Genomic DNA, 25,690 nt, shown 5'->3' with positions numbered 1-25,690 from the left:
AATACAAATATATGTTTCTTTAATTTCCTTTGGATCTGACAGCATTAAGCTGAGAAAAGTCAAGAGCTTATTTTTTCATTTTCCATATAATGAAAACATGCTTACTTTTCATGGGATTTTCAGAGGAGATCAGTTGACTTCTTTCTCTCAAATGCTGACAACAGGAGAGCTGCAAGGGGAAACTTCAGGACCCAGAAGCTGCCAGGTTTATTTTTCCTTGGTCCCCAGCCAGCCAGACAAGCTAGTTCCTTTGAGTCTAACTAAGGAATTTACTCAGAGAAAGGGTTTTCGTTGTTATTGTGATGTTGTTGTTGTTTTGTGTTTGTGTTATTTATTTCCCTTCACGGGCTATAAAAATCAGTGAGAAGGGGTTGAAGAATACATGGAATGACATCATCTTTTGCACCATCATTTCTACTAAATCCAAACAGTCTTCACAGGTCACTTATTTCTACTAACCTCAGGCTCCCTCACTTTTTCTCCATCTCTCTGTAGCCCTACATGCAAGGAGCCAACCTGGCATTAATTATGTGAACCGCGTCTTCACATGGGTTATGGGAGCTCTCAGACCACATCTGTTGAACGCCAAGGCCAAAAACACCCAACTCCACAGGGATGTTGTTTGCTATGCCCTTTTGGTCATCAGTAGATTGATTTTCATGTTCTGGCTAAACGAACAGTTAGCAATGCTGAGCATTGTTTCCTGTTTTGCACTGAAGACCCAATTAGCAAACACGGTCAATGAACAGGTCGAGAGTTGAGGTTCAGATGGGCTCCTCGAGGCCAAACCTCTCTGGTTGAACAGCTTTCCACTGACCTTTGTCCTCATCACAGGTGATCTCCTATGAAACATGTCACCAAATTCCACATGCAGAATCAGCGAGAAAATAAATCATGGTGTATCCAAATAGCATGTGTCACTGCACAGACAAATCAAATGGCTTGAGAAAGATCATTACTGATAAAGAATGAACCGCTAGCACAGAAAATTTAAAGATCCAGGTCAGGAGGGTCTGAGTTGCAGAGGTAAATAAATGCACTGTGAGTGTTTAGAGCTAGGCTAGGTTAAGGCCTGTTGAAACTGGATGTTACTTTTAACTCATGACAAACCAGCTCTGTGGGTCTTGGTATGCTGGCAATCACCTGTTAGTAAGCAATGGGAATTTCTTGTCGTTGGCTATACTTCAGTCTGACACTATAAATTCACAACAGATTTACAGCTTTCTGAGCCCCCTTGGCAGAGTTACAGGCCAATAACACAACAGGAATGGCAATCTGGCTAGTTGTTTTACCCACCACACATTTTACAGATTATAGTCTTTAAGACACCAAGGAGTTGTAAGACCCAGATAATGAAGCCACCGGAGGTCAGAGCTACAGGGATCATGTTAGACTCTAGACCATGAAACACATATGTGCTGATAGGATTTGTCTATTTCTCTCCTGTGAGGTGCTATTGAATAGCAGACCCACTGCTATAAAGGCTGCCCAGAGGGAGAACAAATTAAGCACTGGTCCATCCACCTAGCTCCTCTGTAATCCAACCACAGGGGTGGTCTGGAGTCACCAGCTGGCTGCACTGCTTTGTCCACATACTGATGGGAACAGAAGATGCCCAAGCAGCAAGGATCAGCTGTCTTAGAGTAATTACAGCCTTCACAACTTGTTCAGCTAACTCCTCTTAGGCACCAGAATAGTGACAGTGAGTAAAACAATGGAGTGAGTGGCTACACATGGACTGTCCTTTCATGAAAGGAGAAATATTTTCCTAAGTCTGGACTTCTCCAACCAGAAGCATTTATGAACAGTTCCAAGCATTGTGCATAGAAAAACAAAACCAACCTAAACAAAACTAAAAATTACCCCTGACTTCATAAGTCACATGCTATCAGGTGGGCACAAAGATGTGTGATAACACTGGTCTAAGACAACCCTTGGAGCTAATTCCAAATTTTAAAGACCACTGATTTTAACTCCTTAATATTTTTCTAATCAGCATTCTCCTTTTTTACTACCAGTAGTGTAGAGACACCAACCCTCCCTCAGTTCTATCTATACAGAGGAACTGAGTAAAATGAAGCTAAATGACATTGTCCGAAATCTACTTAAAGTAAAGCAAAAGCCATGTCTCTTCACACAATGTTCTAGTAACTTGGTTACTAACTTGGTTGAGGACTAACTTGACTAGTAACATAGAATAAACTTGGTTTTTCAGGGTTCACAGCAGAAGCTTTATATCTTTAAGAAGACCATGCTAAGGAAGCCTGCAAAATAACTCTGAAACTAGAGTAGCTTTGCCAATATTTACATTCTGATTTTCCAACCACATCACATCTGCAGGCTCCGCTTTTGCCTTACTGATCTTACTCCCAAGTCCCCTGCCACTGCTCAGTCAGTGGACAGACTTGGTTTATACTTTTCCTTCGTACCACACAATGGTGAAGCACGCATCTTGCTTTCTAATCTTTTCTCTGTGCTGCCCAGAAAGCAGGTATATCCTTACATTATGCAAAGAGAAAAGACCCACAAGGTCGAATCTAAGGGATGTTTAGAATGCCCTTTTTAGCCCCGATATCCCCCTTCCTCTAATCCCACCATTAAGAGCCATTTGATTGAGTCTTAAAGGATATTTTTGTTTGTTTTTTTACCAAAATCACTGTCACACATAAATACCCAGTGTAAATATAAACCTCAACTAATGTAGCAGTCCAGTTCCATTCAAACATTAAGCCTGGGCTTTGCTTACCACAACATCTCTGCCTCTCTAGATATATAACCTCTAACCTATATTTAGGGATTCTTCTGTGTATGTTAGGCCATGGAGAAAAGTAGGTGCCCCCCACAGAGAGCAGTTAGATGGCCTCAATGATGTTTTATCATCTATAATCTATGAGCAACTAAAGACAACTTTCCATGAAAAGTGAATACATTACAAGGTAATGAGACTAATGGCTTCATCAACATGACTTTTCTGACTACCTGAAAATGTGCAGTCCTCTCCCCAGCTGGCAGAAAATGGGCTGCCTATGAGGGCTGAACTTTCAGGGTACTCCCTCATGCTCTACTTGGCTTCTCCTACTACCTACCCCTCACCACCTCTCTACCTGGTTTATACCACCTTCCCCCATTAATTATCTCCCTACTTTCTCTCCACTAAGGTCACCCAGACTCCTCTCTGATTCCCCTCTCTTTCATGCAGGGACCTGACAATGTGGGGTAGAAAGAAGAGCAGCCTAGCTCTCTGGTCCTTACTCTACCTTCTTTCCAGCTTTTTTGGTTATGGTCCTGATATCTTAGGATCCACTTTGAAGATTAGAAAATAAAACTTAACAGTTTCTTGCAGTTTCTAAAAGCAACATGGATTCTTCTGATTAATGGCATGGGTTGGAGGATGGGGGTAAGATAATCGTATAAAGGAAGTGAGGAAAAAAGAAACATGGAACATTAATTTTTCAAAATATCATCTGACCTCACCAGATATTGGCATTTAGCAATTGAAAAACAAGAATCTATGGATTAACTGTACTAGGTGATAGAGTATTCCTACCTCACGGGTCTGTAAAAAGGTGAAAATAATATATGTAAAGTACTTAACACAGTGCTTGGTATACAATAAGTGCTTGGAAAAGATTAGCTATTATTATCAAGAAGGAAGAAACTGAGTTTGAAGTAGCCTAGGGAAACACAAAAAAATAAAAATAAAAACAAACAAACCTAAAAAAGAAACAAAAAAACAAAACAAAACAAACAAACAATAACAAAAAAGGAAATCTCCACCACTGCTCAAGCTTAATGAAAGCCAACAAAACAAGGCCCACCATCTTGGTTTCTCCCCCTTCACTGATTCCTCTTTGAATTAGCTTTTGTCTTACGGCAGTTAGGAAGCTCCATCCTACTGACCTGCCACAAATTATTACATCCCAAGAAAGCCCACTTTATCTGCACTCAAACTCTTAGTTAATTTTTGGCCTATTCTTTATAAAGCTTCCAGCAGAGATTTTGCTGTACCTGTAATTATATCAAAACACTCTTACAAAAACTAAACATCAACCTGATATTGTAGCAGATAATGCTCCTTCAGAGCTGCACCATCAGGCATCTAATGACAGGATGCTGAGTGAAGTGGTCCCCTCCAAGTCACAACAGAGACTCTTCGACAACAGGTAAATACTACAAAACTATTCATTAGAACCTGCGTATAACATGCCATCACTGCAGGGAAAGCCAGTTTAAAATCATAAATGTCAAGACATAATTAGCTTAAAGGTCAGGTTTAATTACAGTTGTTGAAACTGAAATACACTAATTACTGAAACCATGTTGGAAAATTATTTTAATGGTCTAGAATGTTTTGTTGTTACCTTTGTTTTTACCAAATGATGGCTCTTATTGCTTGATGAGAAGAAAAAAATTAAAAAATGGTGACGGGCATTTGCTTCCCTGCATAGATGGAAGCAGAGAACAAAACAGAGGGTTGATAGAAAACCCCACAACTCCAAACAGCTCTGCAGAACAGTTGCTCCATGTTATTGTATTATTAATCATTTTCTTATAATCGGTGCTTTAGATATAATTTTAATGAAGCTTCAAGGAAGGCTCAATGCATTACACTGTAACAACAAAAGAAGCACATTTATCACTTGGCTCGTAGGTTTAATGGCAAAACAAATCAATAAATAAACAACTGGTGAGAAAATAACTCAATAAGTGGAAAAAGTTGTTTACCTATAGGATTTCTAAGATTTCTACCGGGAATATTTATTGACTCACCTAAGTATTTTTGTTGAGTTTTTTATCATCTTTTTCCTTTGGGTTTCCAAAGCCCAGAAAGTTTGAACAATCTTTCATTTAATTTTATTTTGTTTTGTCTCCTGTTTTGTTTAAAAGGAAAAAAAAAAGTAATAATACCTTTCAAAGTTTGGCTCTGTTTTAAAAAAGAAAATAAAAGAAAAAACTGCACAAGGAATTTAAGAGATAAGCAACCACAAGTTACCAGAAGCTCCACATAATTGGTAGGAAAGGCCTTTGGAAGTTATGGTCTGAATACTGATATATATCCCCATAGGGGAAAAGGAAGTTTTATGCAGTGTAGTTCTCATATGGAGATTAGCATGCCTGAAAAGAACTGAAACATCAATTTCTGGAGGAAAAAATATTGTTAAAATGAGGCAAGAACCTACAGAATGTGTTTTGTCAAAATCAAGAACAAAGGGCTAAGGAAACACTGTTCTACTCTCTGAAAGACAGAGGGAGACAGTTTTAGTTAAGAGAGGAGGAGCTGCATGACACCAAAGCATTTATGTAGCTCCAAAGAACCCACTTGTGACAAAGCCAGAGCTGAGCTCTTTGCCCGGGAGCCACAGACAACGCAAGGAGAGTCTGCACTCTGCTCTAGCTCAATAATGGAAAAAGAAAATGACATTTAATTAAGAGTTGCTTGCCTTCCAGGTACTTATGACATTGAAATCAGTGTGGACATAAGGCATTAAAGCTGACATCAACATAGTTCACCCAAGAAGTCATTTACTTAAGATTTACAGCCAACTGCAAGAGAAAAGTGAAAATTTATGAAAGGTTTCCATCTGGCAGGCTATATCATTAGTATTCATACTGATAGCACCAATGATTTAAATTTCTTAATCTAAGTGGAGATATGCATCAAAAAATTCCCCTAAAATATGTCTAATAGCTTCAACTGACTTCTTTATTAGAGTCTGCCTGTGAAAAAAATGTCAGATATCAATGAAGAAGTCATCAAATGTTAATTTCAGTCTATTCAACTAATAGAATTTCATAATAAAGTGGCATCATTGTGGCTGAAACCCCCACCCAAACTCTCTGAAAGAGACACAATAAACTAAGTACTTTTCATTGCTTTAAAAAATAAAACCTGATCGCCGTGTTTGATCTGGTTATAGCAAGCATTTCAAGTCATAACAATGATCATTTATTAAATATCAATAGCTCTTTTGGGAGATGGAGGCGGCAGTGGAGGGAGCAGCCTTTGGCATGTGTTGTTCAGGGCCTATGAATAAATCCTGTTAACAGAGAGGAGGAAATAAGTATAAATCTCCTACTGCAGGAGAAGCACTGTGCCATCCATTTTTCTGAATTAAAGCACACTGTCACTACAAAATGCCCTCGTGTTGTCAAAACAGGACTGTGCAAGAAGATAAACCCTTGACACCCTCTCTTAAAACTGTAGATAGAGAAGTGTTTAAAACAAAAAGGCATGTGGTTTACATAGCACAAAACAAACCCAAGACTTAGAATATCCTCTGATGATAGTGGGTACAGCTTAAAAATACGTTCAACTTTTAAAAAGGTTAATACAATTTCAGGGGTTCCATAGAAGATACCAGAGAAATAAAGAAAAGTGCAAGAGTTCTGAAATCAGGAGGCAGGCTAACATTAAATTTGGTTCCACCACATTTTAACCCTGTGACCTTAACACAGCTATTTATCCTGCCTGGTCTTTTGTTTCCCCATCTGGAAAATAATGCCTAGCTTATAGGGTTGTTGGACAATGAGTGAGATGTTATATAGGAAGTTCCCAAAACAATGGTTCACAAAAAGTTTCTAGCTATGGAAAGCTTTTCAAGGTTCTCTATGGAACTAAAAATACTGTATGCTTTGTGGAGCTCTGAGCGCCTTCCAAACCCAGAACTTAGGTGCAGGAGTTGAAGGAACAAGGTGTGACAGACATTATTAGTTATCTTTCCAAGAGCCAACCCCCACCCCTTCTCCTAAGGGGGAGGAAGTGTCAGTTGCATCCAGATAGGTCATATAAATATGCCAAGGAAATAAACCACTCCCATACTCAAGGAAATAATCATGATTGGTTTTATGTTATATATATATATATATATATATATATATATATATATATAATTAGCACTATCAGTCAAATAGTTCTGGCTCTCTACCTTACATGTACAAGGTAGTCTTGCATTTCTTGTTTGTTTGTGTTTTTTTGATGGGACTGTGTTATTAGTTATAATTAATGGATCAAGAATACAAGTAACATCAGGATTTACTGAACTATGTGAAACCCTCCCTTTTCCCTCTGGCACAATAACCAGCTATATTTAAGATGGTAGCTGCTTACTCATCCTGAGTCTCTGAATGATGATGTAGAAAGAAATCCCAGTCAATTCACAATGTGTATGGAATGTGACCAACAAATAAACCTTTGTTGTTGTAAATCACTGAGGTTTTGGAGTTGTGTGTTCCTGTAGCAGGTCCTGAATTATCCTTACTCCTACAATAGATACTTCCTGCTGGGACCAAATGAAATGAATAAGAAATGAAAAGAAAGAGGTGCACAAAGGAAAAGACCTCATTCTTCCAGTTTTTATGCAATTGTGTGAGCATTTGATTCTACCAGAGTTGGGAGGGAATATCAAGGTAGACTTCATAAAGGAAGTAATCCTTGAAATGAAGTATGATCTTAAAATATTTGAGAGGTTTACCAGATTGATTAGAGTGAAGGATGAAATGAATTTCAGACAGAGAGAGTAGTTAAATAAGTAGACAGGGACAGGGGGTAATGCTCTCAAAGAGTTGTCTAAAGAGATAAGCAAGATATCAGAGAAGTCCCTACATAGCCTTCATGGTATTTGAACTTTATTTCGTGGGCCAAGTGCATTCCCCTATAAAACCTATGGCAATTGTTATATATCTCTGGATAATCCCAGATTTTGAGTGAAATAACAATGACATCATTACCATCACTGAGGACAGTTGTCACACAGTATATCCCATGACATTAAAAAAAAAAACAAAAAAAGATTGGCTGCGACTTACACGTAACCTCATCTCTTTCTATTCTATTCAGAAAAGAATATTAGAGCTTAAAATTGTGAGATTCCTAATTAAAAAGTAAATCACTACCAATCTTCAATTCTTTAACTCAGTTAGTAGCAGACATTCAATTCACACTTTACAAATGATCCTAAACCACTGATAGGTACTGACAAAGAACTTCTACTACAGGCACTGGGAGCCATCAGATTTTTAAGCAGAGAAGTGACATGACTAGATGTGCACATTTTAGAAAAAAAAATCTAGTAACAAAGGGATGGATGGAAGAATGGGGCAAAATGTTATCTAGGGCATCATTTAAGAGACTGCAGCAATCATAGGTTGTTACACCTTACAAAGAAAGAAAAGAAGGGGCATGTATCCATCTGCCAAATTCCAAGAGAGTGAAAATTTGTCTTTATTGAGGTTGTGGTTATTTGAAAACTACCTTCAGATAAAGTATCTTTTTTTTTTCTTCCTCCCAATAATCTCTCAGTAAAAGTAAATTATCCACTTGCTTCCACCATATGTCTCTCCTTGTTCTCTGTCTCTCTTCCCTCACCATTGCTTCATCCCTCCCTTGGGAGAACTCAGAAGTAGATTTTAAGAACTTGGCAGTTGCACAGTTGGTGGAGTGGAGTGTTTTTCCCTTTTCCTAGAAAACCATGGTAATAATAACCCAGGTTAAGATAATGAGGATCCACACTGAGACAGTGTTCATGAATGGAAGAGGGAGAAATAGAACAAGTTCATGGTAAGCTTCAGGACATAATACACGTTTATATTGACAGTAGAAACCACTTTTCTGGCTAAACTCTCAGATTTCTAGAATGTGGTATGCACTCAACAAATATTTACTGAATAAATATATAAGTTTGACAGGCAAAATGCAAAGTACTGAATGTATGAAGCTAGATCAACAATGATGCTTGCTGTAAGTTTCTAGCATTGCGATTAACCCAAAATCTCAAGGCATAGATGGCATCCACCACCTCCACTTCATTTTCTCATAGAAGTCATTTTAAATTGACCACTTTAATTTTTCACTGTTTTGCTACACACATCATCAGAAGCCTTCCTTAGACAATGTTCCAGAAAATCATTGTCAGTTGATCCAAGCTGGTGCAGTAAATGGAACCCAGTCGCTCACTTATGGGACTTACTAATGTATTTAATGAGTTTGAAAAGAATCAAGCAGCATAACAAAGAAGAAAGAACTACATTCTGCTCTTTATTACTACTCTCCTTTTAATTATGTTTCTCGGGATTTTGTCCTAATGAAAGAAAACTAGAGCATTTGAGGTCAGCAGATGCTGGCTGAGAAGTCTCCAGTCTTAAGGGCAGTAGCAATGAAGAGTAGGCCTGTGTGGGATGAGGAAGCATGGAACGAATGGAGTAGGTGGGTTGGCCTAAGCAAGCTATTTATTTTGAGAGAAAAAGAAGAAATTTGTCTTATTTGTTTTGTCAACATAATATCTGCAGATGCTCCCTCCATAGAACTTTTCAGTACAAAGCATCTAAGACAAATAAGGGACATGAAAACCACATCACACCAGAAAGAAAGAATTAGATCATCTAACCCTACTCTCACAGTGAATTCATAGAGTTTCCAGAAATAATATCAGCCACCCCTCAAGGTCCCTGTTAATAAACTGAAAGCCAGAACTCCTTCCAATAATGACAACAATCACTTATTGAAAACATAATGTGTACTAGACAACATGTAAGCATTTTGCATATTCTATCAAAGCCAAGACTATATCTCCTTTGGAACCAGGAATGGTGAAAAGACATACCCCTTTTATTTTATCTGTATCATTATCCCTACCTAACACATGACAGGAATCAAGGTTCAGTAAGATTAAGGACCTTATACTTATGTCACATAAGAAAGAAAGTCTGTCTGGTTCCAAAGCTAAACATAAGAACCACTATTCTATACAGAAACTGCTAAATGTCATTTTTCAAATTACATCCAGGCAGCTGGGCTAAGACTGAAGCTTCAGAAAACAATACAATCCCCATGTGTCACAGTAACACTTCTGTTTAGGAACATAATACTGACAAGTCTCTGAAAATGAACACCATTCAGCAGACCCAACCTGTTTAATGACTAGCAGTGTCCTGCTATGTACTAGCTGACACTGGCATATAAAACACTTTATGAGGGGGCACCTGGGTGGCTCAGTGGGTTAAGCCTCAGCCTTGGGCTCAGGTCATGATCTCAGGGTCCTGAGATCGAGTCCCGCATCTGGCTCTCTGCTCAGCAGGGAGCCTGCTTCCCCCTCTCTCTCTGCCTGCCTCTCTGCATATTTGTGATTTCTCTCTCTCTGTCAAATGAATCAATAAAATATTAAAAAAAAAAAAACACTTTATGAGGCCTTTATTGACCTGTTAATGTCACCCCAGGGCTAACTGAGTAGTATATTATCTACAACGGAACTGTGGAAAACTGTATCCAATGGCAATCACTAGGACTAACCCAGAAACATACAGTTAACCTGGGCCAGCTGCCATCAGATAAATGAAGAACTTTGGTTGGTTAATTTTCTGAGGGCAACAACACAGATAAAGTAGCGGCCTGGTGAACTGACTGCTTCTCTTTTTCAAGAAGTAGATACCACGGTAGCCTTGGCAATTACGAGATGATTTTACATTGCATCGGGCAAGAGATAGGACATTCTGGAAATGTGCTTTCTCAACATTTGGCACCTCAAAACTAGGGGAAGAAAAAAACCTGGCAGAGTTATTTGGAAAGATGAAAAATGTAAGCACCATTATGAACCCTTTTCCAATGGTAAATAACCAAGCTTTTATTGGATGGATGTAATTAGAGACAGATTTCAGTGCAGCTTGGATACAGCTGCTTCTGTCCTCCTGGCACCAGACTGTTGCTGGATCATTCTGTGGCCATTGGCAATTTAGCCAATCAGTTCCACCTCGGTGCACCCAGCTGACCTCTTTCTTCACTGAGAGATGATGGACCTGCTTATTAAGACTGCTCAGAATTCTAAAATGAAGTCTCAAAATCTCAAAGGCACCTTGAAATATGCACCTCTGGTGACACTTCTATCAGGCTTTATCTTATATTAGTGTTTGTTCTGGGTATGTTTGTGTTCTAGGAGGCCCTTGGGAAAAAAATCCCTACAATCAGCCTGACACCTCCTTGTCACTGCCAGGCAATGGTTTTTGCTTCTCCCAAAGATGAGAAAGAATTAAAGTACAATGCCTGTTGTCTATTTGCCTGAGGGGAAATGTACAAAGGCCTCTGTAAATCATTGAGAGATAGACTATCTCCAATGAAGAGCAATATTTGTAAATTCTCAAGGCCCCTTTGTTTTTACACCAAAATTGCTTGCTCTTTATGGATATGTAAAACTGGGGAGAGTTGTCTCTCTATGTCCTAAATATGGTCATATAAAATAGTGATTTTTATATAAAATAGTGACTGGATGTCACAATAGAACAAAAGTTCCTGTGCCTTGAGAGAAGAAGCAAATGGGATAAGAACATCCCTGGCCTCAGAAAAGTTACTCATTGTCTCTATAGGGACTTGCTTACAAGATTCAGACTACCACTCTCAGCATCCATCTTAACAACAAGAAAGCCTTATGAACACCTGGGCACAACAGTCTTCAGACCAAAGAAGTCCCAGTTTCTGTAGAGTTCTGAAATAGTACTTGGCATTTGTTAGGAAACAAGGAAGGAAAAATCCTTAGACCAGTATTTGTCCTTTATCATTTTACAGTTTCAGTCTCCTTATCATCACAAGAATCAAGTGCTCTCTGGTCAGGAGAAGGGAGGTACCACCAATTGACACAGGGCCTAAAACAATCCATCTACACCCTAGACTGTGAGTAACTAGAAGACTCTAGTCATAGCCCTTGCCTCACAATTCAGAGCACAGAACTGTTCCTTAAAGTTCTCCACAGATGTTTACTGCACTGAATTACAGTCAACATTGACACACTTAATGTCCTTTTCTTAGTTTGGAATGGAAGGGGTATCACTATTTTATAAAAGCTCTAAATGTAGTCCCATCTTTGCTTTCAAGGAGACTGCAAATAGAAATGACTTCTTTATTTTATTGGTACTTAATTCCTAAACACAAGGAGACTGAATATATCACTGTCTATGGGGAAGAGGTCCAGCAAATAGCCATTGAGCAGTAACCTCAAGGGGTGACTTGATCAGCCATCAAGCCAGTTAATTATTAAAAGCTATTATCATTATTAAGAGCACCCTCACCCACTTTCCTTTGTCTCAAAAAGGCATTTTATTTAGATAAAACCCAATTTCTATACTGTATTGAATACAAATGTTACATTTTTAAAAAAATGACCAGAAATTTAGCAGCTTAAAACAACAACTTATTGGGGCACCTGAGTGGCTCAGTGGGTTAAAGCCTCTGCCTTCCGCTCAGGTCATGATCCCAGGATCCTGGGATCAAGCCCCACATCAGGCTCTCTGCTCAGCAGGGAGCCTGCTTTCTCTCTCTCTCTCTCTCTCTGCCTACTTGTGATCTCTGTCTGTCAAATAAATAAATAAAATCTTAAAAAAACAACAACAACTTATTATCACACACAGTTTTTAAGGTCAGAAATCTAGAAATAGTTTAGCTGGGTAGTTCCCCTGTGGGCTTGCAGCAAGGAGCTGGCTAGAACAGTAACGGTCTAATAGCTTGACTCAGACTAGAGGATTCACTTCCAAGCTTGCTCATGTGGCTGTCGACAGGAGGCTACATTGCTCACCCTGTGAGCCTCATCATAATGTTATTCTCAAGATGATAGCTGGTTTCCCACATTGCAAGTGATCCAAAAAAGAGGGAAGGATAAAGAAGGAGAGCACACATTCAAAATGGAAACTATAATGTCTCTTACAACTAATCTCAGATGTCATATACCACAACTATTGCTATATTCCATCGGTCATACAGACTAACCCCACTACAATGTATGAAAGGACCACACAAGAGTATGATTGGGAGCCATCTTGGAGTCTTGCTACCACTTATCAAGGCCCATAATGCCCAACATGATATCTTCCCTGCTTACTTCTCATGACTTTTTATTTTATTTTATTTTATAATAATAGTTAAACAGTTAGATAGTTAAATAGTTAATAGTTAAATAGTTAACTATCATTAAATAGTTAAAATACAGTGTTATATTAGTTTCAGGTGTACAATATAGTGATTCAACAATTCCATACATCACCCAGTACTCATCAGATGTACATTCAGGTGTACATTCCGGTGTACAATATAGTGATTCAACAATTCCGTACATCACCCAGTGCTCATCACAAGTGCCCTCCTTGACCTCCATCATCTATTTCACCCATCCTCCCTCTGGTAACTATCAATTTGTTCTCTATAGTTAAGAGTCTGTTTCTTGGGGCACCTGGGTGGCTCAGTTGGTTAAGTATCAGCCTTTGGCTCAGGTCATGATCTCAGGTTCCTGAGATCAAGGCCCACATCTGGCTCCTTGCTCAGCAGGGAGTCTGTTTCTCCCTCTGTCTCTCCTACAACTGGTGCTGGCTCACTTTCTCTTTCTCTCTCTCTCTCTCAAATAAATAAATAAAATCTTTAAAAATCAATTTCACTTTTTTTTTTTTAAAAAAAGAGTCTGTTTCTTGGTTTGTCTCTTTTTTTTTCTTTGCTGCTTTTTCTTGTTTCTTAAATCCACATATAAGTGAAATCAAGTCTTTCTCCGATTCACTTCGCTTAGCATTATACTAGCTTATTATATATAGCATTATACTTAACATTATACTAGCTTCATCCATGTCATTGCAAAAGACAAAAACACACTATTTTTATGGATGAATAATATTCCATTATATATATATACCACATCTTCTTTATTCATCTTTCGATGGACAGTTGGGCTTCTTCCATAATTTGGCTATTTAAATAATGCTGCTTACAAACATAGGGGTCCATGTATTCCTTTGAATTAGTGTTTTTGTATTTTTTGGATAAATATCTACTGCTGAGATTACTGGATTGGAGAGCAGTTCTAAGAGTGAAGTTTACAGCAATATAGGCCTACCTCAAGAAGCAAGAAAAATCTCAAATAAACAACTTACCTTTACTCCTAGAGGACTTACAAAAAACAAACAAACAAACAAAACCCCAAACTGGCAGAAAGATGGAAATAATAAAGATTTGAGCAGAAATAAATGATATAGAAACTAAAAAACAAAAACAAAAACAAAAAAACACACACACACAATAGATCAGATCAATGAAACCAGGAGCTGGTTCTTTAAGAGATCAACAAAATTGATAAAACTCTAACAAGATTCATTAAAAAAAAGAGAGAGTGGGTGTCTGCCTTCAGCTTGGGTCATGATCCCAGCTCTTGGGATCAAGGCCGATATCAGGCCCTCTGCTCCACAGAAAGCAGGCTTCTCCCTCTCCCACTTCCCCTGCTTGTGTTCTCTCTCTGTCTCTCTCTATCAAATAAATAAGTAAAATCTTTTTAAAAATAATTTTAGAGTCCATAGTCTCTCATGGTTCACCTCCCCTTCCAATTTCCCCCAACTCCCTGAAAAACAATCTGAGGGGTTTGAAGGGGCAGGGGGTGGGAGGTTGGGGGAACCAGGTGGTGAGTATTAGAGAGGGCACGGATTGCATGGAGCACTGGGTGTGGTGCACAAATAATGAATACTGTTATGCTGAAAATAAATAAAATTTAAAAAATAAAAGATAAAAAATAAATTTTAAAAATAAATAAATAAATAATATTCTTCTAAGTTCAAAAAAAAATTTTAAAAAGAGAGAAAGAGAGAGAGAAAAGACTCAAACAAAATCGCTAATGAAAGAGGAGAAATAACAACCAATACCACAGAATACAAACAATTATAAAAGAATATTATGAAAGATTATATGCCAACAAATTAGACATGCTAGAAGAAATGGATAAATTCCTAGAAGTAAATAAACTATTAAACTGAGACAGGAAGAAATAGAAAATTTGAACAGACCAATTCCAGCAAGGAGTAACCAGTAATCAAAAATCTCCCAACAACGGATGTCTGGGTGGTTCAGTTGGTTAAGCATCTACCTTCGGCTCAGGTCACATTCCCAGGGTCCTGGAATCAAGCCCCACACTTGGCTCCTTTTTGGTAAGGAGTCTTTCTCTCTTGCTCTCTCTCAAATAAATAAATAAAAATCTTAAAAACAAAAAAAACAAAAAAAACTCCCAACAAATGAAAGTGCAGGACCAGACAGTTTCACAGGTGAATTCTGCCAAACATTTAAAGAAGAGTTATATTTATTGCTCAAAATCATCAAGTGATTGTCTATTAAAGATAAAAAAAAAAAATTTGGAACTTTGGTACTCAAAAATACATTTGGGACTGTCCCCCCAAAATTTCTAAAATGCCTATCTGTAAGTCATTTAATTTTAAACATTAATGATTTTCACAGTTTCTGTACCTTCAGATCTAACTAAAATACATGAGTGAAAGTATTAGCATTTTAAAATAGCTTTCTAATTTGATAGTTTCCAAGTGTGAAACAGAAAGATACAGTTTGTAGCTTTGATAGTCCATTATTAGCACTGCAGCTAACTTTCTACATGTATAAAAAAGATAGGAGTTTTTATGTGCTATGATGAGTGCTGTGAAATGTGTAAACCTGGTGATTCACAGACCTGTACCCCTGGGGATAAAAATACGTTATATGTTTATAAAAAAAAATAAATTAAAAAAAAAGATAGGAGTTTCGAATAAGTTACTCTAATGTAAACGGGAGGGTTGTAGAAAACAGAAATACAGACCAACAGACCAACCCTCAGTTCTTTTAGAGGAGGTGGAATGAGGGAGGAACATGAGACATCAATGAATTTGTAAGATTCTATATCTTAAACTCTAAGTAGTGGATACAAAGGTATTTATTTTCATAATCTACATTTCTGTATGACTGAAATATTTAGTAATTAAAAAAAGAGACTCACTGATCAATTACAAAAATAAATAAATAAAAATTAAAATAACAAAGAAGAGTTAATACCTATTCTCAAACTATTCCAAAAAATAGAAAGGAAACTTCCAAGTTCATTTTGTGAGGCCACTATCACTCTGATACCAAGACCAGATAAAGTGACCACAAAAAAAGAGAACTGCTGTCCAATATCTCTGATGAACATAAATAGAAAAATCCTCAACAAAATACTAGCAAGCAGAATCCAACAACACATTGAAAAATCATTTACCACAATGAAGTGGGATTTATTCCTGGGATGCAAGGCTGGTTCAATATACACAAGTCAATCAACATCATACCTCACATCAATAAGAGAAAGGATAAAAACCATGATCATTCCAGTAGACAGACACACACACACACACAACACACACACACACACAGAACATTTGGCAGAGTACAACATCCATTCATGATAAAAACCTTCATAGGGGCACCTGGGTGGCTCAGTGGGTTAAAGCCTCTGCCTTCTGCTCAGGTCATGATCTCAGGGTCCTGGGATCGAGCCCCACATCGGGCTTTCTGCTCCACAAGGAGCCTGCTTCCTCCTCTCTCTCTCTGCCTGCCTCTCTGCCTACTTGTGATCTTTGTCTGTCAAATAAATAAATAAAATCTTTGGAAAACCTTCATAAAGTAGATCTAGGGGGAGCATACCTCAACATCATAAAGGCCATATATGAAAAATCCACAGTGAACATCATACTCAAATGGGGAAAAACTTTCAGGAACAGGACAGGAATATCCACCCTCACCACTTCTACTCAACATAGTACTGGAATTCTCAGCCACGGTTAAATCCTAGCTTAACCAACTGAGCCAACCAGGCACCCCTTGTTGGGAGATTTTTGATTACTGGTTACTCCTTACTGGTAATTGGTCTGTGCAAATTTTCTATTTCTTCCTGCCTCAGTTTTAGTAGTTTATATGCTTCTAGGAATTTATCCATTTCTTCTAGCTTGTCTAAGTTGTTGGCATTTGGTCCTAGCAATCAGACAACAAAAAGAAATAAAAAGTAACATGGCCTTTTCGCAGTTCTTAGGACACCCTGAATATTTCCTCCCTCGGTTTCTCCTTATATGTTTTTCCTTATGCCCAGATGGATAAATCCTTCTGGTCAGTTTGAACACCATCTTACCATTATAAGCCTCCTCAAACCATCTACTTTAAAGAATTTTCTTCATAGGATACTCTATGATTTCTTTCATAGCCCATTGTGCTTACTTTTATTCAGGTATCTACTTGCTTACTGCTTTTTTCTAAATATAAAAAGCATCATAAAGACAGGGACCCTGCTTGTCATATTCACAGTTGTATCTCCATTGTCTGACACAAAATTGGTGCTCAATAAATATTTGTTGCCTGAATGAAAAAGGCAAGTCAACAGTTCTTCCCAGTCACCATCCTGTTTTCTAGCCACCTGACTCACACCTACACAGTGGGTGAGAAGAGGTTTTCCCAAGTCAGGCATCAAAGAAAACCTTAAGATACTTATTCATTGCCACATTCCTCCATCTCATGATTCAGCTTCCTTTAAATGGTCACAGATATCTGAGTCCAAACGGGTTCAGCACCCTTAAGATTTTTCTCACCACCTTCTGATGTGGCATCAGGCTCTTGTTTGAAAGTGACTAGAATATCAATCCACAATCAACCTATAATCTTCCAGCTAGGCTAACCTCTTTTGATCTGTGGCACCTAGCTTCTACCCAAGTGCCACATAATCAGTTTCTACTGTTCAAACAAATAACTTTACTGCATTCTGTCTGTGTGAGCTCTCAATTTCAGCATTACCCATGGATATCAAATTCCCGATATCTCTCAGCTCCTCATTCTACAGATTTGTGTCAAGCCTGGCTTCATGCCCACACTCAGCCAGAACTTCCAGAATCCCTGCCTGGGTCCAGGAAGCAAACATCATCCTGAATCTGAACAATGTATGAAGTTCAGAAAACTGGTTACTCCTTGTTTTTCTATAGCCTCTTGTTCTCTAGAGATCTCATTATCATTTGAACTCCCGTACACAAGGTTATCAAATGCTGAAATTCTTTGAGTTTATCTTTCTTCCATTGGTTTATTTAGGGCACAACTACTGATCTTAATCAGGTGCAGGATATGTAGAAACACTTTATTGAATGGTCTACACCTTCAACCCTAATTCTGCACTGCAAAGTGGAATCTGCCAGATTTAGGTTCAAGCCCAAATTCTAAATTTATCCTGTTTTCTGATCCATGAAGTAATAATATAGGCTTAGACGCTCTCAAAAACCTTCCTAAATGTTAAAAGAGTAATATACAATGTCAAGTCACATGTGGCTTTCCTTAGTTTTTTGTCTCTGATCCTTTAGGTACTTCTGAAACCAGGTGTCTGTTCCTTCAGGAACTCGCATGAGATCCAAAGCCCCCGTTCTCCCCTTCAAATATGTTCCCTTGATCCAACAGCCTCCAACCTCTACCTGGATCCTTCCTTCTCCTTCTTTCCTCAAAGACGCCTTAGAAGCAGCTTCCCCAAGTGTGAATGTTCCCACACCCTGAGACTTGTACTGACCTCCAGAGGTCTTTGTACAAATCATCTTTGCCATGGTTGCTCCTGTTCCCTGTCACAGCTCAACTCCCTAATCAACTGAGACAGTCAGAGAAGGTCAAAGGGTTTATCTGTTAACACCCTGCTATTAACATCCAAGGCCACAAAGAAAAAAGAGGAAAAATAAATAAGAAAACTAAACTGTTTTAACCTGAAGGCCAAAATATAGATACTACTTCTCTTTTTAACTCATTATTGGAAGATATTTCAAAGCACATTCTCAAAATCAGTTGACATAAAATGTTCTCAACTGTCTTTGCTTTCATGCTCAATAACCCAGAATTCGTATGCAAATTTTGGACTCTCAGAATTACAGCTGGAGTCATGCTTGGGAATTGTTAAATACTTGTTAAATTAAAAAAGCAAATCATAAAAGAACAGCCTGTACATATTATATTCTGTTTCTAACATTACCTGAGCCTCTCCCATTGTTCTCTGTTATATTTTTGGGCATATAAGGAATCAAAAGAAAAAACTATATTGTCTTTATTAGTAAGCAAAGTATCTTTTTTATAATGTTTAATTTAACAGTGTTTACTAAACTCTTCACACACACACATGAAAACCTTCTAGGGAAAATTTCCACCTAATAACTATCACAACACATTCAAATACAATCTGCTTTCATTAAAAAATACAGTAATTCTACTACTCATGTTTCACGTACCTTGGGAAACTTTTTCAAATTTGTGATAATAATAAAGGTTACTTTTCCTCAGCCTGAACCCCCACATTCTCTTAAAACACTTGTGTCAGAAAATACTTTTTTTCTAATCTTCTTTTTTATTAAATCCTTACTGATATTTTTCTGGAGAAAAACCAAGAGATATAGTTCAGAGTCTGCGGTTAAAGAAGCCCACGTGTGCATTCCTATCAGAGGTTTTAAACTAAGAGGATTTCATCAAAGTCTATCATGAAAGAGTCTCTCGGTTATGCAACATACCAAGAGAAATAAAGAGTCTCAAAATTATCTCCTCTTGAGTCCCAGTCCCTTCTGCTTTCTACTGCACACATTTTAGCTATATTGTCATTTGCTTAAATTCATTATTAATTATTTTACTTTTCTTTGGAGGTTGTTAATTATTGTTAATCTGCCTTCAAGACAGTTTAAAGCCATGCAAGCAAATGAACATTTCAAGACAGGAAATCTGTTTCACAAACCTGCTTGATTATCATAACTTATCCAGTAATTTTTAATAAAATGATGGTTAAATAACTGGTTAGAAAGAACCAAGTTAACTTTGGTAAAATTAAAAACCGTTCCTTTAGTAAGGTATTAAGTACATGTGAGAAATGTGTTTTTCTTAGTATTAGATCTCTATAGTTTTATGTAGTGATACAAAGGCATAAATTATAGAGCAAGGCTTTGTACAATAACCACTTGTGATAGGAAAAAGGATTAAGCAAGTCAGTATTTTACTTTATTGAATATATCAAATTATTTCATATATTAAATATCAACTACTTTGCCCTGAAAAAGAAACAGGTATCATGTATCATGTATCCCAAATGTTAAGGAAAAATTAAGGAGAGAAAACGATTAGTAAAAAGGAAAGATTAAAATGGCAAAAAACAGTAATAAATAATTTTTTAATCTTGATTTACTGAAACTATTCTCATTTTCATTTCTGGTTTTCTTATAAGCAGAACCTACAATATGCCACATGTGTTTTTGCATTGCCCATGTATCTTCCCCCAAACTCAGTTCTAGACCTCTTTCCTCCTTCTATAGCTAAGCTTCATCCAGTTCTATGGCATTTACTTGCTTCCATGGCTTAAATTACCACAGCTATGGCTCCCCAGACACTTCTCCAAGCAAAACCAGGACACTTCTGCTTGGCATTCATGCCAACATATCAAAAAGCAATCCTGATGTCTTCTATCCCAAAGACTCTAGGCTCTTCCCAATTTTCTTATACAGACATAGAAATCACCATATTGATGTCTATCCAGTTTGGATTCTTGAAAATGACGTTTCATCTACGCATCCCTCTTATCTGCAGATCAGTTTCCAGACTAGAGTTTGAGCAGTGTGACTGTTCTCAACCCACTTCTTCCTTTTCAGTACTTAGCCTACATTGTAGTCCTTGGTATTGTTATAGTCAACCTAAATTATTTAAACCGCTACTTTCCAAGCCCTCACCCCTGACTCCCAAAGGACCATCATTAAAGGATTAGGACTTTATCAAAAGATGTTAAAGCCACATACATGATAGTTCTCAAAGAGGGATGTCATCTTCCTGAGTTTTTGTCAGGTTCCTGAGCTTTCTTCACCTGTGATAATGGCAGTAACCTACTGTTTCCTCTTCCAGAATATCCAGAAAAAAATTGCATTTTCCAAACTCCCTTGCAGTTGGTTTGAGGCCATTTGGCTGAGTTCTAGCCAGTGGAATGGGGATGGGAATTACATAGATCTGTTGCCTGCCTGATGCTTAAAACATCCCACATGATACCTCATATCCCTCTGTGGTCACATCAGTGGCCCCTGTCCCAGAAGATATAGCAAGGGTTGGAGGAGAGCCACCTTACCTCCATTAGACTGTAACAGAATGAAGAAATGAAGTTATATAAAGTTCAACTCCTAAAATTCAAGAGTTCCTTTTACAAGTGGCATTGGCACCTACCATTTCATTCTACCTCCCAATACACAGGCCCTTTGGTGAGATGGCTGAAGACTTTGGGAACACAAAGTGAGTAACTTCCTTAATCTATATTCATTCTGAATGAGGGACAAAAACTGGAGAAAAAAACAGGCCATCAAAATGGATCCACAGGGGGTGCCTGGGTGGCTCAGTGGGTTAAGCCGCTGCCTTTGGCTCAGGTCATGATCTCAGGGTCCTGGGATCGAGTCCCGCATTGGGCTCTCTGCTCAGCGGGGAGCCTGCTTCCCTCTCTCTCTCTCTCTCTGCCTGCCTCTCTGTCAACTTGTGATCTCTGTCAAATAAATAAATAAATAAATAAAACAAAAAAAAAAAAGGATCCACAACAAGAAATTATAGGGATATGTGCTATAGTCAACACACAGCAAAGCAACACATGAGACATCCTGCTCAACTGAATTATTAGTAAGAAGTCTTAATTCATTTCAATCACCTTCTGCCCTAACCTGCTTGATTCTTTCAACAACAGGACTGGCTGCAGGCATCCTATAAACATTTACCATTTCTGTCATACAAGGACAGAGAAATGCTCTCCAGAACTCCTCCCACCTTACGACTGAAATAAAATGTCCAAACTCTATTCATAGCCTACCTTGTTTTTGACTCCCTTCTAATGCTCTCCAGACTATCTTATCGGATTGGACTCTTTACCTGGCTCTGGATTTAAGGTTCTTCCAGAAACTGCCCTTTAGGTCTTCTTGGGATCCAGGCTCTGCAACATGTGGGCCAGCCCAGAGCTTGCTCAACCATCAGCTCAGGATCTGGGAATTCCAATCCAATCCTTGAGGTCCAGGGTACAATAGCTACTACTTGTTAGTTCTGAAGTATGTCCATCTTGCTTGGGACCTTAACCCTGCCCACATGTCTGTAAATAACCCTGTCATCAAACCATCTTAAAACTACAATTAAATTTTTGTTTTCTACCAGGATCTTGGAAAAAAAGGGGGGGAGGAGGAAGAAGGGAAAAGGGAAAAAAGAAAGAAAGTAAGAAAGAGAGAAAGAGAGAGAGGAGGGAGGGAGGGGGAGGGAGGGAGAAGGAAGGAAGGAAGGAAGGAAGGAAGGAAGGAAGGAAGGAAGAAAGAAAGAAAGAAAGAAAGAAAGAAAGAAGGGAGGAAGGAGGAAGACAGAAAGAAGGAGAAAAAGAAACAGCAGAAGCATTATGGTCTTTGTAAATTTGGCCATTATAAAGCTAAGGATGCTTGTGGTTCGATCAGAACACTTCTTTCAAGAAGAAATAGCACAATTGCCAAAGTGACTAAATTAAAGTAGTTTGAAGCAATTTGCAATCCACCACAACCCCAGATACAAATCTTAGCAAGTCTTGGTGGGTACAGATGCAGAACACTTGGCATAAGACTCTTCCCCTGTCCCTGGGAATTCAGCTGCCAATGACATTCGCTATGTTAAAAATAATAACACAATAAAAAATAAACACTTTGCTATGCTGTTTCCATGGCCATTTCAAAAGAACTAATTGTCCCTACAAGAGGTTATTCCCAACACACCGCTCTCTTGTTTCTTGAACCAAACCCAACAGCATGCAAGGTTGGGAAAACCCACAACTCAAACGAGGCACAAACAATACCTCTACCTTTAGCCTTTCAGAAACTCTGAAAGCCCCTCTCTCAGCAGAGGTTTCTTTACAATTGACACCACAGATGGGCCTAAATATGTTATTTGTCCTGAAAAACAAAGAAGGGTTTGCATTTTTAGAAATACAGTGTGTTCCACGTAGAAAAGAGAAGAATCCAGTTTTTGGTTTGGGTTTTTTGCGTTTTTTTACTTCAAAGCACATTGTCTCTCTGCCAAGCAAAGGACAATGAACCATTCCCCATGACTATTTGCAAGGTGCAGGGTTAAAGTGTTTTTTCACATGTAGTTAAAACCAGGCAATGAGTCAGTGAAAAAAATTTCCCATGAAATGGTTTTTAGATGTATTTGCTCATTGTTTGTACAAGCATTTATCTTAAAAGGATATGCTCATCTGTTCCAGTCACTAACATTTATACCTATCCAAGCCACAATTAACTCCTACTGAAAATTTTGTTTTCATGATTATTACAGAACTTAATCATGTTTATAGACAAAGCCAGTTTAGTTATTTGAAGCAGGCATCTCTTGCAGAACAGTCTACATCATTGCAGATAGACCACAAAACACCTTCTGGACAAATGCTCCCTACAACCTCTCACCAATGCAATATGATAACAATGTTCCATGGATGAAGGGGAGAGGTAGAGGGACTTCTCGAATATTCTTGTTACCTTCAAGGGAACACTGACATGCGTGTGTGTGTGTGTGTGTGTGTGTGTGTGTGTGTGTGAATATTACATCCCAATATTAAACTGTAGCCAAAATATACCAGAAGTATTTGCATAAAAATGTGTGATCTTTGTTGATGCCGCTTGTATAATTCTGCACAATCATGTGGTTCAATCAAAACACACTCCATTCAAAGAAAAATAGCACAACTACCAAAGTTGTTACAAGTACTTCAAGTATATTGTAATCCACCCAAGCATCAATATTCTGCCTTTCTCTCTACCTTTCCCTCACCTGCATCTGCTACCAAGAGGTTTTCAAGTAGCCCAAGTCTTTCTCTTTCATATAGCCTCTGTGGATTCTACAAATGTCACAAATTAGATTGGCCTAAATTTCTCCCAGCCAACAGTAATCTCCCCTCTCTTTAGGAGAACTGAGAGAAGAAGCTGGAAAATTGAGAAGTGTGTTTTTACTTTAATCAACTTTCTATTGTGAGGAATAGAAACTCAAACTAGCTTGAGAAAAATGGGAGGGGGGTTAGTGCAAGGACACAATAGCCATTCTTTCAGCAACCACAGTCAGAAAATTAAACATATCAGGGTCTCTAGGAAATTGTAAGTGCAAAAACTGAGTCTTCTCTTTCTGTTTCTCAGGGACCTATCTCTATGACTGTTTATGGGGCCTGTCTTCTTGGATTCTCTTCCTAAGTTCCTCTGTCCACTCATCTTACACATGTCCTATAATGGGGGCCTCAGTTTCTGTTCTGTTACATTGGGTCTCCTAGTCAAATTCCTTGTGTGACTTAGTTCAAACATCCGAACAGAAACAATCTGATTAGCTGCTACTAAAATAATTAATTCACTGGCCTTAGCTTTTAGATTCTTCTCTGACCCAATCAGCCAGATTGATTGGCAATGGGGTCCCATGGGACATAACAATTTTATGTGCAAAAAATATAGCCTACTCTTCAGCCACAACTTTGGAATTCTGGAATCCAAGTGAGAACCAGAAGTATAGTCCTGATATTTGACATAGCTTTCAATATGCTCTTATGGATCAGCTCATTCACCATTCATTTCAGTTGTTCAGTTGTTCTACTGCAAACAACGAAAATCTATATTCCTCAGGCCCACTTGAAGAGAGATTTTGGGTATAAATGAGTTTTCACTAAGTTAGAAGCAATTTCATGAACTTTTAGTGGGTGAGCATGAGGTAGAGGATTTCCTTCTGCTTTGGATTTGCTGTTGCAAATATGGTCATGGAAATATTAGGGTTTATTTACTGTGGCAGAATTTGATGACCACCCCTGGCCTCATGTAAGTGGGGTTAAAAGAAGTTGGGAAACTGACCCTAAATCTTAGCCAAGGTGATGTGTTTCTGAGGACATGGTTTCAGTGGCAGCCTTCTAATTCCCCATTTCCTTGCAAAAGGAATGTGTTTCCTGAGAACCAGTCTAGTACAGCTTGTGATGGAAGTCATTCTCAAAGGCCAGGCCCACATCTGAAACTTAGAACACTTTCAAAGATTTTTCAAGCATTAGATCCTTACATGAAACCTCTCTCTGTTAAAAATAGCCACAGCAGTTTCTATTCCTACAATTAAAAGAATCACTGGGCCTAGATCAATAAGATTCAGTGTACCAGTCAAAACAAACGTAAAGGAGAAAGACGAACAGCCACAGATTGTCTCACAGAGATTGGAAAACTACCTTGAGGTAATTGAGAGGCTTAGTTTCTCCATTCTGGTGGACTAAATGTAGAGGATAGGTTTGGATACAACCACAGGTATCCTCTTTTGGGAAAAAAAAAAAAAAAAAAAAAAAACAGAGCTTGAAGGTAGTTAAAATGGTAAAAATAGTATTCAGGAAGTACTGCAAGATAGGAAAAGACACCCCAGTATAGAATTGGCCTCAGTTCCAAACATAACAAAGAAAATATATTCTAGCCAAGAAGCAGGGTGGGGTTTCAGTAGAGAGAAATTTACTAAGAGGAAATATTAGGAATGAGGGGACCCTCATTCATAGGATTCTTAGTAAAGACAGACCAGGGTGATCAATGTCACCTAAGGAATTATGCAGGATGAGGAATTTGATCATAAAATCAGATATTGTAATCAGATATCAATGGTGGGGGAATTCTCTCTAAACTCACTTAGCAGGATTTTTGCTGAAATTGGCTGATGCAAAGATGAACACAGACATCCAAATGTCAAAGTCTAGTTGACAAGAGGGTTCAAAGGAACCAAACTAAAGTTTGGTCAAGAAGAACTTTGCCACCTCTACACCAGCCCAAGAGATAGGAATTGGGATTCTTATGAAGGGGACTCTAAGAAAATGGAAAAATAAGATTAGTCTCTTGGTAATAAAGTAAAATGTCACAGTTGGAGACCTAC

General features: G+C 38.2%; 1 long non-coding RNA gene across 1 annotated transcript in view; it reads right to left on the bottom strand.

The window, feature by feature from the left end:
- Nucleotides 1-4,387: 4,387 nt before the first annotated feature.
- Nucleotides 4,388-25,690, bottom strand: part of LOC125094335 (uncharacterized) — a 63,258-nt gene continuing 41,955 nt past the window's right edge. Inside the window, exons 2-3 of the long non-coding RNA XR_007125468.1 lie at nt 4,771-4,871; nt 4,388-4,610 (exon numbers count right to left, since the gene is read on the bottom strand). This is a non-coding gene — a long non-coding RNA (uncharacterized LOC125094335). The remainder of the gene's footprint in view (nt 4,611-4,770; nt 4,872-25,690) is intronic.

The sequence above is a fragment of the Lutra lutra genome, chromosome 2 (genome assembly GCF_902655055.1).
Source record: "Lutra lutra chromosome 2, mLutLut1.2, whole genome shotgun sequence".
NCBI classification, from domain to species: Eukaryota; Metazoa; Chordata; class Mammalia; order Carnivora; family Mustelidae; genus Lutra; species Lutra lutra.
The sequence above is the reverse complement of the archived record's forward strand: the minus strand, read 5'-3'. Positions and strand labels throughout refer to the sequence as shown.